General features: G+C 37.0%; 3 protein-coding genes and 1 long non-coding RNA gene across 23 annotated transcripts in view; 1 reads left to right on the top strand and 3 right to left on the bottom strand.

The window, feature by feature from the left end:
- The window catches only part of LOC113662842 (NACHT, LRR and PYD domains-containing protein 12-like), a 111620-nt gene extending 109262 nt beyond the window's left edge, over positions 1 to 2358 (bottom strand). Inside the window, exon 1 of the mRNA XM_047822127.1 lies at positions 2287 to 2358. The gene's annotated coding sequence lies outside the window, so the exon portion shown is untranslated. The remainder of the gene's footprint in view (positions 1 to 2286) is intronic.
- LOC113657299 overlaps positions 1 to 13330 on the bottom strand; it is a 1727325-nt gene that overhangs the window by 82938 nt on the left and 1631057 nt on the right. The gene's annotated exons all lie outside the window — the stretch shown is intronic.
- LOC113634383 overlaps positions 1 to 13330 on the top strand; it is a 304384-nt gene that overhangs the window by 230556 nt on the left and 60498 nt on the right. The gene's annotated exons all lie outside the window — the stretch shown is intronic.
- LOC113652928 lies at positions 6759 to 10528 on the bottom strand. Its single transcript, XR_007144645.1, has 4 exons — positions 10488 to 10528; positions 10335 to 10386; positions 10166 to 10229; positions 6759 to 10059 (listed from the first exon to the last, which is right to left on the bottom strand). It is a non-coding gene; the product is annotated as an uncharacterized LOC113652928 (long non-coding RNA).

Below are 13330 nucleotides of genomic sequence, written 5' to 3'. Positions count from 1 at the left end.
GTAGCTTGGTCCTGGTGAGAAAACAACAGTAGGTTTAATTCTGGGTTTTGTTTGGGCCACTTAAGGATATTCAGAAACACTTCAGGGTAGTTTTGGTTGTTTGCTTCTGGTCATTGTCAAAAAAAATTATTATTCCTGACAGAATCGTTAAAAAGCATTCTTGCTTGTGTATGTGTGTGTGTGTGTGTGTGTGTGTGTGTGTGTGTGTGTGTGTGTGTGTGTGTGTGTGTGTGTGTGTGTGTGTGTGTGTCTGTGTGTGTGTGTCTGTGTGTGTTTAGGGAGGTTGGGATTCAGCCATTACACTACACACCTGGAGCAAAACCACTGAACTAGGAGTTTATACACTGAATGTTAGAAAACTTAAAGACCAAATAAATGTGTTGATGATTAAGTGCTTATTTAAATTTATGTAATTTAATCCAGATAATTTCTATAATACAGGAGATTTGATCAGTATTGTTTAGCCAGCACAATTTTGTGACACAATGTTGTGTCCTCTTCTCCTCCCCAGTATATGGGGTGTGTGATTCCTGCCCTAATGAGCCTCTATTAGTGCTTGATGCAGTTTGAATGTTTATCATCAATCTTTTATCATTTTTGACAATTTTATTTTGTCACATACACAATCATACACAGTGTGACATGCAGAACAGTGTTAATATAAACCTGTCAGTCTTATTGTTCCTCTGTCACTACTTCATTAAGTGTGCTACAGGCATCAATTTCTAAATTTGTTTATATTTAACAAAGATATTTAAGTTTGTCTTTGTCCTTTTGCCTGTTAAAAGCCCAGGTGAATGAACAAATTACACATTAGCTTTAATTACATTTTAGCAATTTGAACAATTTTTCTGGAAAAGGGGTTTGTATTAGTTAGAGAAATATTTTATAAACTATAAAAACATTTGCATCCTTACCTCTTGTGTTGCTTCTCTTGTTGACTCATTTCAGAGGATTGGAGTTTCTCACACTCCAGTGACATTATAACAAACAGTCAGAGGTTTTTATCGTATAAACATAACTTGATCCTCGTAAGAAAAGAACAGAAGAATGTGAAATTACGTTTCTGTTGCATGAATTAATATTTAACCTTACTTACAACATAAAGTAATGCTTTTAAGATTCTGTAAATTATCACTGATATACTGACCATTTTCTCTCCAACAGGCTCTGGTTAGTGGCATATGAGCTTAAATTATATGGGAGTTTAAATAAATTGAACATAGCCTGGAATATTTTATTATAATAAAATAAACTGTTGTGAATCAGTAACTGACAACTGAAACTTGTACAAACTGAACAAAGCTTGTAAGAAAATAATAGAAATGCAGACTGTATAAAGAATAGCACAAAACCTCTACAGAGTGTTAAACAAACAATGAGTTTTTTATTACTGACAGCATTAAAAATGTGTAACGGTAATATATCTGCAGGGCCACATGGTTTAACGTTGCATGTGACATTTCAATATAAATGTCCTGTACTTTAACACGGCACTAAAGAAAAGAATGAATCTATTAAAAAACTGCACAACACGTGTATGTCTAATGCAACAGAAACACATGGTCGTCTGTTTCAGCTCTAAGTTGAGGATGATGTTCTACATAAAGCTTTATGGTTTAAAAATGGTAAATATAAATAGACGATATCATCCTGAATACATCCTGAATATTATCTACAGGTGTAGGAATCTGTCATAGCTCTGACTTGTAAGATTAATGATTCAGGACAGAATCTCTCAAAATACATTAGTTCTATTTTACACTTCGATGGTTTTTATTCTCTCTACTCTAAAATGGCAACGTGTGTGTGTGTGTGTGTGTGTGTGTGTGTGTGTGTGTGTGTGTGTGTGTGTGTGTGTCACAAACAGGAAGCACCATTATTCTGATTATTGCTGCTTATTGTATTTGTTTGAGAGAAAGAAGAGGAGATATTATAAATATGTCAGGAAATATTATAATGAATATGAATATTATTCCCTCTCTAACAAACTCCTGTAAACTTTACACATGTGTAAGGAACACCACATAACACACAGGTCTGTTCACTTCACAAAGGATAAAATGCTCCATTACACCATTATATCTGATAAAGAGATCAATAAAGTGTGTAAGACACAAATGTTCTTCTTTTACTAAATCACCTTGGGACTGAGAGAAATACATTTTCGATTCTTTTTTGTGTATATACTGTACATGTGAAAGAGTTGACAATAAAGAAAAACTTGAACTTGAACTTAAATAATCTTAACATTCACATAATACAGCTTTATAATCATGTACTCACTGTGATCTTTCATGAAAGAGCTTCGTTTTTTTTTCTCGTCACAAAAACGACCTGCTGACTTTCACTTTCACTTCAAACTGTTCAAAGGAGAAAAGGTGGAGTTTAAAATACAACATGGAGGAGAATCTCTCTCTCTCTCTCTCTCTCTCTCTCTCTCTCTCACACACACACACACACACACACACACACACACACACACACACACACACACACACACACACTTCCTGTACAGTAAATTTATTGAAGAAGCCGAGTGAACACTGAGTGAATCACTGAGTAGTGATTATATCTGTATGTTACTGATGCAGGTATATACAGTAAAACTCAGAAATGCTACTTTATTTACTTCTGATTACTTTTGCTTCTTTGATATTAATCCATGAACTGAGATAGAACTTGTAGTTGTGAAGACTACACCAAGTTGTACTGAAGATTTTCTATACGCTTCTAAATCCCACACGTCTCCTGTCTCCCTACAGAAGTACATTAGTTATACTATTTAAAACACATTATGGACTGAACCCTGTAGGCAATATTACCATTTGGAATTGTTATTGATATTATTGAAGAAATCGCACACTGGTAGGCACGAGCAAGAGTAAAAATTTTCACAAATTATTTGTACTGCTGCACAACAGGACCCAACACTCTCCAACAAAATCTCAAAGAGAAAAATCCCAGATCATTATTACATTGAGTATTTATAATCATGATCAAACACTAAACATAAGAAATAAATACAATGATTGTCTACATTACAAAGCCTGATCATCTCCTGATCAGGATAACTTTACCATGGTCTGCCTAAGCTGATACTTAGCCTCGAGTCTCACCATCTTGTCTCTGGCTCATTCTGAGCCTCTAATATTTTTGCTCAAACTATCTCTGGTAATAACGATTTCTAGTCACAAACAACTTCTAGACATGTACACAGAAGGTCAGATCTTCACAAACAACATCTCCTCATAAAACTTTCCATCGCAGAATTTAACTGTAAGTAAATTGTTGTAGGTATGATCTGGAGTTCTAAGAAGAAAAGGCTTTATGTTATAACTGTTAACCTGTGAAATAATATCAATACATCACACATTTATTTAAGAAATGACATCCCCAATTCCAAATAAATTAAGACACTAACATGTAAATAAAAGCAGAATGCAATGATTTGCAAATCTCATAAAACCATTATTTTATTCACATTAGAACATAGATAAACATATCAAAAGTTTAAACTGACAAAATGTGCTATAATAAGAAAAAAATTGGTAATTTTGAATATAATGTCAGTCACCTGATCAACATGATAATTCTGGGAGACTGTTGGTAAATCTCTCTGCAGTAGTAGATGTAAATGTACATTTAACACAGTCACATATGCAAATATCATGTCCTTATGTTCTTTGGGAACTTAGGTTCTGCACAGGACAATGATCCAAAACACACCAGTGGCCTAGTCAAAGTCCTGACCTGAATCCTATTGAGATGCTGTGGCATGACCTAAAAAAGGCGGTTCATGCTCAACAACCATCCAATGTGGCAGAATTACAACAATTCTGTAATAATGAGTTGACCAAAATTCCTCCACAGCTCTGTAACAGACTCATTGCAAGTTATCACAAACGCATGATTGCAGTTCTTGCTGCTAAGGGTGGCCTTTTTCACACAGGTCTATTTAGGTTTGGATTTTGTTTTCCCTTAATAATAAAAACCTTCTTTTAAAAACCTGCATGTTGTGTTTACTTGTGTTATCTTTGAATAATATTTAAATTTATTTGATGATCTGAAACATTAAAGTGTGACAAACATGCAAAAAAAAATTATAAATCAGGAAGGGGGCAAACACTTTTTCACACCACTGTATTTAATTGTAATGGAATTTATCCACAATGAGCAAGTCTGAGGAAAAACACCCTTAAATGATAAAGGAAAAAACCTTCTAACTTATCAAAATGAATACTAGCGTCTCCAAGAATTATTGCTTTGTCTAAAGAAACAACTAGGTTTGAGATGAAATCTGCAAATTCACAGAGGAATTCAGTATATTATTTTTATTAAAATCCTCATCTACAAGCCTCTCTTCACAGGTGTCTGGCAATAAATAATGCATTTTGTTTATTTTGACTATACGCTCAACTAGATTAGATTTTTTTATGCATTACCAGACGTTAAACATTCAATTGAATGAAATCATTATCAATCATATATTTTCATAATAGATCTGGTCCATGGCAAAATGTGTACATTAAAATCTTTTTTAATGTATATTTATTTTTCTGTTCTGATGTAGTGTTTTTCTTGCCAATCATTATTGTCGAACCATGACGTCTCTGGAGGATTTCCTGTACTTTCTGTGAGTATGAACTGTAGAACATACATCTTATGAGCATCTTATTAGAGCTCTGAGACCATATGTTAATATTACTTTAATGTATTCAAAATGTAGGTCAGTTTATGTAACCTGACAAAGGACTGAACGCTGTGTGTTTAATAAAATAAATCACAGCTGTATTGTGAAAATAAACCCCAGCAGTATGATGATTTAATGACTGATCTGTTTTTATAATGGATATTTGGTAAACTTGATAAACACTACTTACTTTTGTTATCTTAAGTTAGATAAATGAGAAATGTAATGTACCTGAATAAAGTAGTAAACATTCAGTAAGACTCTTGTCTCTGTTCACTGCACTGCATTATAAGGAGAAATATATTAACACGATTTAGTCAATTATTTTAACTAGCTTAAATACAGTAGCATTAATATTGTTAGCTAGCAGCTACAAGCTAACTGTATTGTACTCAATATGTTCATACTGAGTATGTTATTACACATTGTGTAGCTATTTAACTGTGTATTATTGACATTATACATTTTACAGTGCTATCAAGTATCAAACATTGAGCGTGACAGTCACGCATTTTGTTTTTTATCCCACTCTCCAGCCACACATTGTATTTCTCACGCAGAAAAACTTTTTGACTATTTATCATATATTTAATATGCCGCAGCGCCCTTTTGGAGATGTCACTCTTGCCAAAACTTGAGAGCCCTGATTTTATCTACTTGTTCTATACAGTAGTTACAGCTATAAATAAATAGAAGGGAAATATCCAAACTTCTCAATACATTTAAAATAAATTAAAACACTAGAAACGTTCAGGGGTTTTCACAATTCAGGTTAAAACATGAGAGATGATTTAGAAAATAAATCTACATTCATACATTCAACTTCTATATACTTTTTACCTGTTCAACTGCAGCAATAATGACTGTTTTCTGATTAATTTTAATACTGTGGGTCAAATTACACACTTTACCACTTTATTTCTCCAAATTACCTCAGAATAAATTCGCTACAATAACAGCATGAGATTATGATCTGTGGAACATGCTAACAATGCTAAAGTCTGAGGTAAAAATACAGCCTGCACGCGCAATGGCAGGAGAACCTGGTGATGTCATCGCGCGCGCGTCCCATAGTGAAGGAGTGGGGAGGGGTGTAGGAGGGAAGGGGAGGGGCTCAGTGCGGATTGGGACGAAGCCGATAAAACAGACCATCATTTATAAAAGGTGTTCAAAGACGTTCACAATGTTCTACTACACTTATTAAATATATTACTCAATTAAAACACATCGCATATTAATGTGTATATAATTTTTACCCTTCTGTTCTATTTTATTGACAATGTGTCTAAGTTACAGTGTTTTATTTAAGAATTTATTGTTAAAGACAAATTAGAGTCAGTTATTCATTCTGAGTGTTAATTAATTCACTCACATGTTCTCTCTTTGCCATTCATTTAGTTTGTTGTGTTCTGATAAATGTTTGTAACTTTATTCACTTGTTCACTTGGTTTGTCACAGACACAAATTTTTAGAATATTTTGTTTACTGACGTTCAAGTATTTAAATTTTTAATGGCTGATGTTTAATTTAATTCATTTTTTTTGCCAAATATGTTGTTCAAGAAGTTTATAAAAGTGTAATAAAGTAGAAACATGTGTTGAAATGACACTTTTAAGCTACATTCTTTGTGTTAAAATCTTAATGTTTTAAAAATGACACTGCTAAACTTTATTAAAACATGTTGTTTGTAGCATGACTGCTAAGGGTTAATTCATCATATCAAAAGGATTAGAAAATAAATATTTATTTATTAGCAGTCCATTACTCAACAAACAATAATGTGTATTTGTATAATGTTTACAAAATCTGTTAGGTCTGTTTATAAAATCTGTTTTATAAAAGGTCTTAATTTTAAATTGTTCAAATTAATTAATGTAAATGTGTGATGTGTAGGAAAGATTGTAAAAGGAGACAAAACAATAATAGACAACATGAGAACATTTGCATGGAGGACAAATAGGATGATCACTATACTAAAATTTTTACTGAGGTAAAGTGTAGTAGATCATTGATACCAAAGGGAAATATCAGATATTAATAAATGAAGGAAAGGAAAAACCAACAATTATGTTTAGAATATATTATTGTTTAGTATTGTTTACAAACAGACATCAACATAATTATTACATAATTAAATTCACTTAAAGTCACTTATTTCAAATGGTTTCACATACATAAATGTTAACATGTAGAATGATGAGCTGTGCACAGTCAGCAACACAGTCAGCTGTGCACAGTGCCACCTACAGGATCAGGAATTATCATCAGAAATTAAGTCAAGTCAAAAAGCTTTCGTTGTCATTTCAACAATATATATCTGATGCAGTGCACAGTGAAATGAAACCTTTGTCCATGACCATGGTGCTACATGAAACAACACAGAGCTAAGGATTTAAAGTAAGTTGTTCATGACACTTAAACTGCATCGTGTACAACCTAGTGCAAACAGTGTGAGACAAAAGACAATACAAAACACTGCAGGACAAATACACAAAATATGAGTGTGTATGAGAGGTGTGTTTGGGTCTCACAAAGGCATCAAAATAAAAGGCAGACACACGAGAGCGAATTTCAGAGACTGTATTCACAAAAGCAATTATTAATAGATTATCTGTAATCATTCTGTCTGGGTGGCCATGTGGAGCAAACTGAGCCTTGCAGGGCCTGATGACTGTCTCCGCAGATAGGTCAGAAAGCAGTTCAATCTTCTAAAAACCTGAGAAATGCTCCACAAATAAAATATTGATGATGATGCCGATGACTGATCAAGTCCTTGGTGACAATTTTCCAAGGCCTGGTGTGATTGTAATGAGACATCATCGTTTCTTCTGTTGGTTGTGTGCAAATTTGTTGCAGGTCAAACAGTTACTCACAAAGTCTTTGATTTCCGTTTGAATACTAAGCCAATACAACATCTCACGAGCTTGATGATAACATTCATCCCCTCATTTGTGGCTTGACTGAATGCACCTAAGCATCTCTGGGTGCAGTGATTTGGGATTAATGACTTTCTGACCTCTGTACAAGATACCATCTTGTGCACTTATTTCCTCTCGATAAGGCCAAAAGTCTCTGATAATGTGTGGTGTTTTTCCTTTCTCATCTGGCCAGCCTGTGGGGACTGTGGTTCTGAGGGCCTGTAGTGCAACATTTCTGTCAGTGTGGTCCCTGACTGACTTCAGCCACTGGTCTGTCATGTTCATGTTCTGTCGTGTCTGTGGTAATTAACTCTGGAGAGCTCAGGATGGAGCTGAGAGAGCTAAGCTAAGCTAAAGTTAGCACTGCCGAGTCTGGTAATTACCTCAGGAGAGCCGAGGACGGAGCTGAGAGAGCATAGGTAAAGTTAAAGATAAAGATAAAGTTATCACTGCCGAGTCTGTGGTAATTACCTCAGGAGAGCCGAGGACAGAGATGAATAGAATGGGGCACATAAGCATTTATTATAGCTACATATACATTACAGCACAGTGGAATTCTTTTCTTCACATACCCCAACTAAGAATGTTGGGGTCAGAGTGCAGGGGCAGCTATGATACAGTGCCCCTGGAGCAGGGAGGGTTGAGGGCCTTGCTCAGTGCTGGGCCTTGAACCCCGATCCTCCGATCAACAACCCAGAGCATTAACCAGTTGAGCCACCATTGCCCGAGCCAAGGACTGAGCTGAGAGTACAAAGGTAAGCTAAGCTAAAATTGGCACTGATGTGTCTGTGGTAATTACCTCAGGAGAGCCGAGGATGGAGCTGAGAGTACAAAGGTAAGCTAAGCTAAAGTTGGCACTGATGTGTCTGTGGTAATTACCTCAGGAGAGCCGAGGATGGAGCTGAGAGCGCTAAGCTAAGGTTAGCACTGCCAAGTCTGTGGTAATTACCTCAGGAGAGCCAAGGATGGAGCTGAGAGAGCTAAGCTAAAGTTAGCACTACTGAGTCTGTGGTAATTACCTCAGGAAAGCCAATGACTGAGCTGAGAGAGCTAAGCTAAGCTAAAGTTAGCACTGCCGTGTCTGTGTTAATTACCTCAGGAGAGCCAAGGACAGAGCTGAGAAAGCTAAGCTAAAGGTAGCACTGCCGAGTCTGTGGTAATTACCTCAGGAGAGCCAAGCACTGAGCTGAGAGAGCTAAGCTAAGCTAAAGCTAGCACTGCCGTGTCTGTGGTAATAACCTCAGGACAGCCGAGGAAGGAGCTGAGAGAGCTAAGCTAAAGTTAGCACTGCCAAGTCTGTAGTAATTACCTCAGGAGAGCCTAGGACGGAGCTGAGAGAGCTAAGCTAAAGTTAAGACTGCAAAGTCTGTGGTATTTACCTCAGGAGAGCCGAGGACTGAGCTGAGAGAGCTAAGCTAAGCTAAGCTAAAATTAGCACTGCTGTGTCTGTGGTAATTACCTCAGGAAAGCTGTGGACTGAGCTGAGAGAGATAAGCTAAGCTAAAGTTAGCACTGCCGTGACTGTTGCAATTACCTCATGAGAGCCAAGGACTGAGCTGAGAGAGCTAAGCTAAGCTAAGCTAAAGTTAGCACTGTAGAGTCTGTGGTAATTACCTCAGGAGAGCCAAGGACTGAGCTAAGAGAGCTAAGCTAAAGTTAGCACTGCTGAGTCTGTGGTAATTACCTAAGGAGAGCTGAGGACTGAGCTAAGAGAGCTAAGCTAAGCTAAGCTAAAGTTAGCACTGCAGAGTCTGTGGTAATTACCTCAGAAGAGCCGAGGACTAAGCTGAGAGATCTAAGCTAAGTTAAAGTTAGCACTGCCGAGTCTGTGGTAATTACCTCAGGAGAGCCGAGGACAGAGTCGAGAGAGCTAAGCTAAGCTAAGCTAAAGTTAGCACTGTCGTGTCTGTGGTAATTACCGTAGGAGAGCCGAGGACAGAGTCGAGAGAGCTAAGCTAAGCTAAAGTTAGCTCTGCCGTGTCTGTGGTAATTACCTTAGGAGAGCCAAGGACGGAGCTGAGAGAGCTTGAGACGGAGCTTTGAGCCTGGTGGTGAAAGGGGTACATGTACAAGTTAAATGTTTACTACATGTAAAAGAATATTTATAGCAGAACATTTATTTTTGTATTCTTTCCATTTCAGAAAACGAAGATTTCGTCTTTTTTCCTCCACCCATTTCTTTGTGGTCGGAAGTTCTCTGTGAAAGGACTCAGTTTCCAAAAAAGCCTTGAAACGGCATTCTGGGGTTTGTTAGTCCTTCACCACTGAGCTTTAAAGACCTTTGTGGAACAGTAGAAGTATCTGACAGGGACTTGCTGATAAAAGAAAAATTGACAGAGGAGCCATCGTTGTCATAGTGAGCCTTTTATAGCCTCAGATGTGAACACTGCCACTCATGGACATCATGATCGTAGCCAAGATAAAATGGAGGAGGGCCTTTAGGAAGAGCTGAAATAAAAATCAAACGAATGAAGATTTTCTAATTACAGCTACAGACCCTGACAACAGCAATCACTCTTGGCCCTTAACAAAGACACAAAATAATCTTTCTTACGTTTAACTGTCTGTTACAGAGGAGGTGGCTGCACACTGAATAACAAGGGCAGAGGTGACCGAGTCTGGGAAGACAAATACTTATTAAAAAGACATTTAAATGTGTGACAATAAAGAAAGTAAAAACAACAATGTTATTGACTCAGATAAGTGCACAACTCCAATCTTACCATGTGATGCCCGAGCTGTATGTGGAACACTATATGAAGTGGTCTCTGATTTCTAAATATTAAAAGATGTTTAAATAATTAATTCTAAAATTAAAACAGATTCAGCACAACATAATGATTTCAATACGTCAAGTTCAGTCATGTGATATTCACCCTTACGTAATCTTTGTCACCGAGCCTCATCAGAGCTGGCAAGGAAAAAGAAAAAATAAGATCAGTGTCATAGTAATGTAAAGAAATGTCTGAATAAATAAGCAGATTTAATACCACACTCTTACTTCATCTTCTTATCCTCTTAAGGATCTCCGCCTATGTGACTTGCCCAACAAAAAGTGGTACAGCTCCCACATACTTTGACACACAGGGGTGAGCCTGACACACAGGGGTCTCATTGGAAAGAAGAGATTCTCTAGTTTCAGAAACTAGTTTCAGGTTGATTCTAGGCCTTACTGCCACAAAGTTACAGGGGTTTGAATGCAGGTTTTCATTTCCACCTGGGTTGTTTACCTGATAAACTGATTAATCTTATTTTTCTGGAACATGTTGGGGACCAAATAACAACTGAGAGTCATAGCCACATGTCTTGGCTTTCACCAAAAAAAAATTCAAGTCAAAAGACCCAAAAATGGATTTTATATGAATATTTTTCTACGGCCCTGGTCGTCGGGTGCAGCGTTTTTGTGTACTTGTTTACTGTATAACTTTGAAATAAAAGGCTGCAGGCTCAGTCTGACAAGCCATAAATAAGCCTAGACTCTCTCTCTATCACTCTGGTGTGAAAACAGGCCTGTAACTTGTCACCCTGAGCTGTGAGAGGGACAAAAGGTCAGGGATTACGCAAGAATTCTTCTGCGCATCCAGTTCACGCAGACACAGGCAAGACACAGGCATATACCGCTGGAATCGTCTGCTTATTGGCTAAACGGCTGTATAGGTCCCGGCCCATTTCATTGCTATTGGAAGGAGTAATTGTCAGTCAAAGGCGGGTTCCCAAAAATGAGGTCATGCCACCATTGGCTTCCCAGCCGTCTATCTCTGCCATACAAGCACCGATTGGCTCAAATGAGGGCTTATTTGATTCGTTAGGATCTGGGCTATAAATATGACGTAGACTTTGAATTTTTTGAATATCCCAATTAGGAGTTAGAGCGGCAAAACGAGATGATGGCGCACTTCTGTTTCCAGTTTTCAGAACACTAACGGAATATTTGTGGCGCGACCAGAGCGTTTTGGATTAAAATGCTTACAGATTTCAATTCCCTGGACCTGTGTGGATTTTTGTGGATTATTTGTGTTGGAATATATTACCCCAGTGAAGAAAGAGACGCGTCTAAAGGTAAGGGAAAAACCGGTCTAGCGCCACGTAGGTCAGTTTTGTCCAAATTTTTTTTCTAATTGTATGAAGGCTGTGAATCATATTGTGCTTTGTGTGTGGGCTTAAAAAATTATTGAGAGTATAAACTTTACTAGGTAAATAGGTTTTTTCGTGTTTTTGGAGGATTTGATGCTTTAAAGTTGAATTGAAGCTTGTTTCTGGGTCATCCCCTAGTGGCCACTTTGACTTCCGTTCCGTGCACAGCACGGCGACCCGTAAGAGGAATAGTTTTGTCTTTGAAACATACCTGAGTTCTATATGTGTAGTTTTAGACATCTTAAACTAATCTTCATTCCATTACCTGCTATCACTATATCATATGAATGTATTTCCTCAAAGTACTGTTGAATGAATTACATTTTCTTATAAATATAAATGTTTATTTTGCTTTTCTTGGTTAAAATTGAACACAGAACTCCACAAATGGATAAGAAGTAAAGTTAGATGAAAAAATTCCTACTTCTTGTTTATCTTAAGTGACAGATGTCTCGTGTGTGTGTGTGTGTGTGTGTGTGTGTGTGTGTGTGAGTGTGAGTGTGAGTGTGAGTGTGTGGTGTGTTTTGGGGGGTTGTGTCAGGACTCAGCCCGGACTTTGGCCATGTGCATTTGTTTGTGTTTTGTGTCATGTGTCTGCCCCGCACTTGTCTTTTCCTGCCTGCTTCTGCATACCTGTTCATGATTCAGTATTTACTGTAGTTGCCTTAAGCAGTGCGGAATACTCTGTCTTTTGTTGTCGTCATGTCTCATTTTGTCTTTGTCCTGCTTCGTGTTTTTTAAGTTAATAAACCCAGTTTTCTTTTAGCTGTCCTGCATTTGGGTCTGTTTTTCTCCACGCATCACTGACAGGTTGGGGTTCAGCCATTACACTAAACATCTGGAGCAAAACCACTGAACTAGGAGATTATACACTGAATGTTAGAAAACTTACAGACCAAATAAATGTGTTGATGATTAAGTGCTTAATTAAATTTATTTAATTTTATCCAGATAATTTGCTATAATACAGGAGCTTTGTGGGGGGCACGGTGGCTTAATGGTTAGCACGTTTGCCTCACACCCCAGGGTTGTGGTTTCAATTCCCGCCTCCGCCTTGTGTGTGTAATTTGCATGTTCTCCCCGTGCCTCGAGGGTTTCCTCCGGGTACTCTGATTTCCTCCCCCAGTCCAAAGACATGCAATTTTTTTTTTAATCATTTTTGACAGTTTTTATTTGTCACATAAACAAGTGTGACATGCAGTGAAATGCTGTTTACAACAATATCCTGTATATCATACACAGTGTGACATGCAGTGAAATGCTGTTTACAACAATATCCTTATGAAATTAGGGTCAGATAAAAAAAAATGTCAAAAATTACATTTCAGAACAGTGTTAATATAAACCTGTCAGTCTTATTGTTCCTCGGTCACTACTTCATTAAGTGTGCTACAGGCATCAATTTCTAAATTTATTTATATTTAACAATTATATTTAAGTTTGTCTTTGTCCTTTTGCCTGTTAAAAGCCCAAGTGAATGAACAAATTACACATTTTAGCTTTTATTACATTTTTGCAATTTTTCCAACTTTTCTGGAAAAGGGGTTTGTATTAGTTAGAGAAATATTTAATAAACTATAAAAAC

Source organism: Tachysurus fulvidraco, chromosome 13 (assembly GCF_022655615.1).
Source record: "Tachysurus fulvidraco isolate hzauxx_2018 chromosome 13, HZAU_PFXX_2.0, whole genome shotgun sequence".
Taxonomy (NCBI): Eukaryota; Metazoa; Chordata; class Actinopteri; order Siluriformes; family Bagridae; genus Tachysurus; species Tachysurus fulvidraco.
Note: the sequence above shows the minus strand (reverse complement) of the source record. Positions and strands in the feature narration are given on the sequence as shown.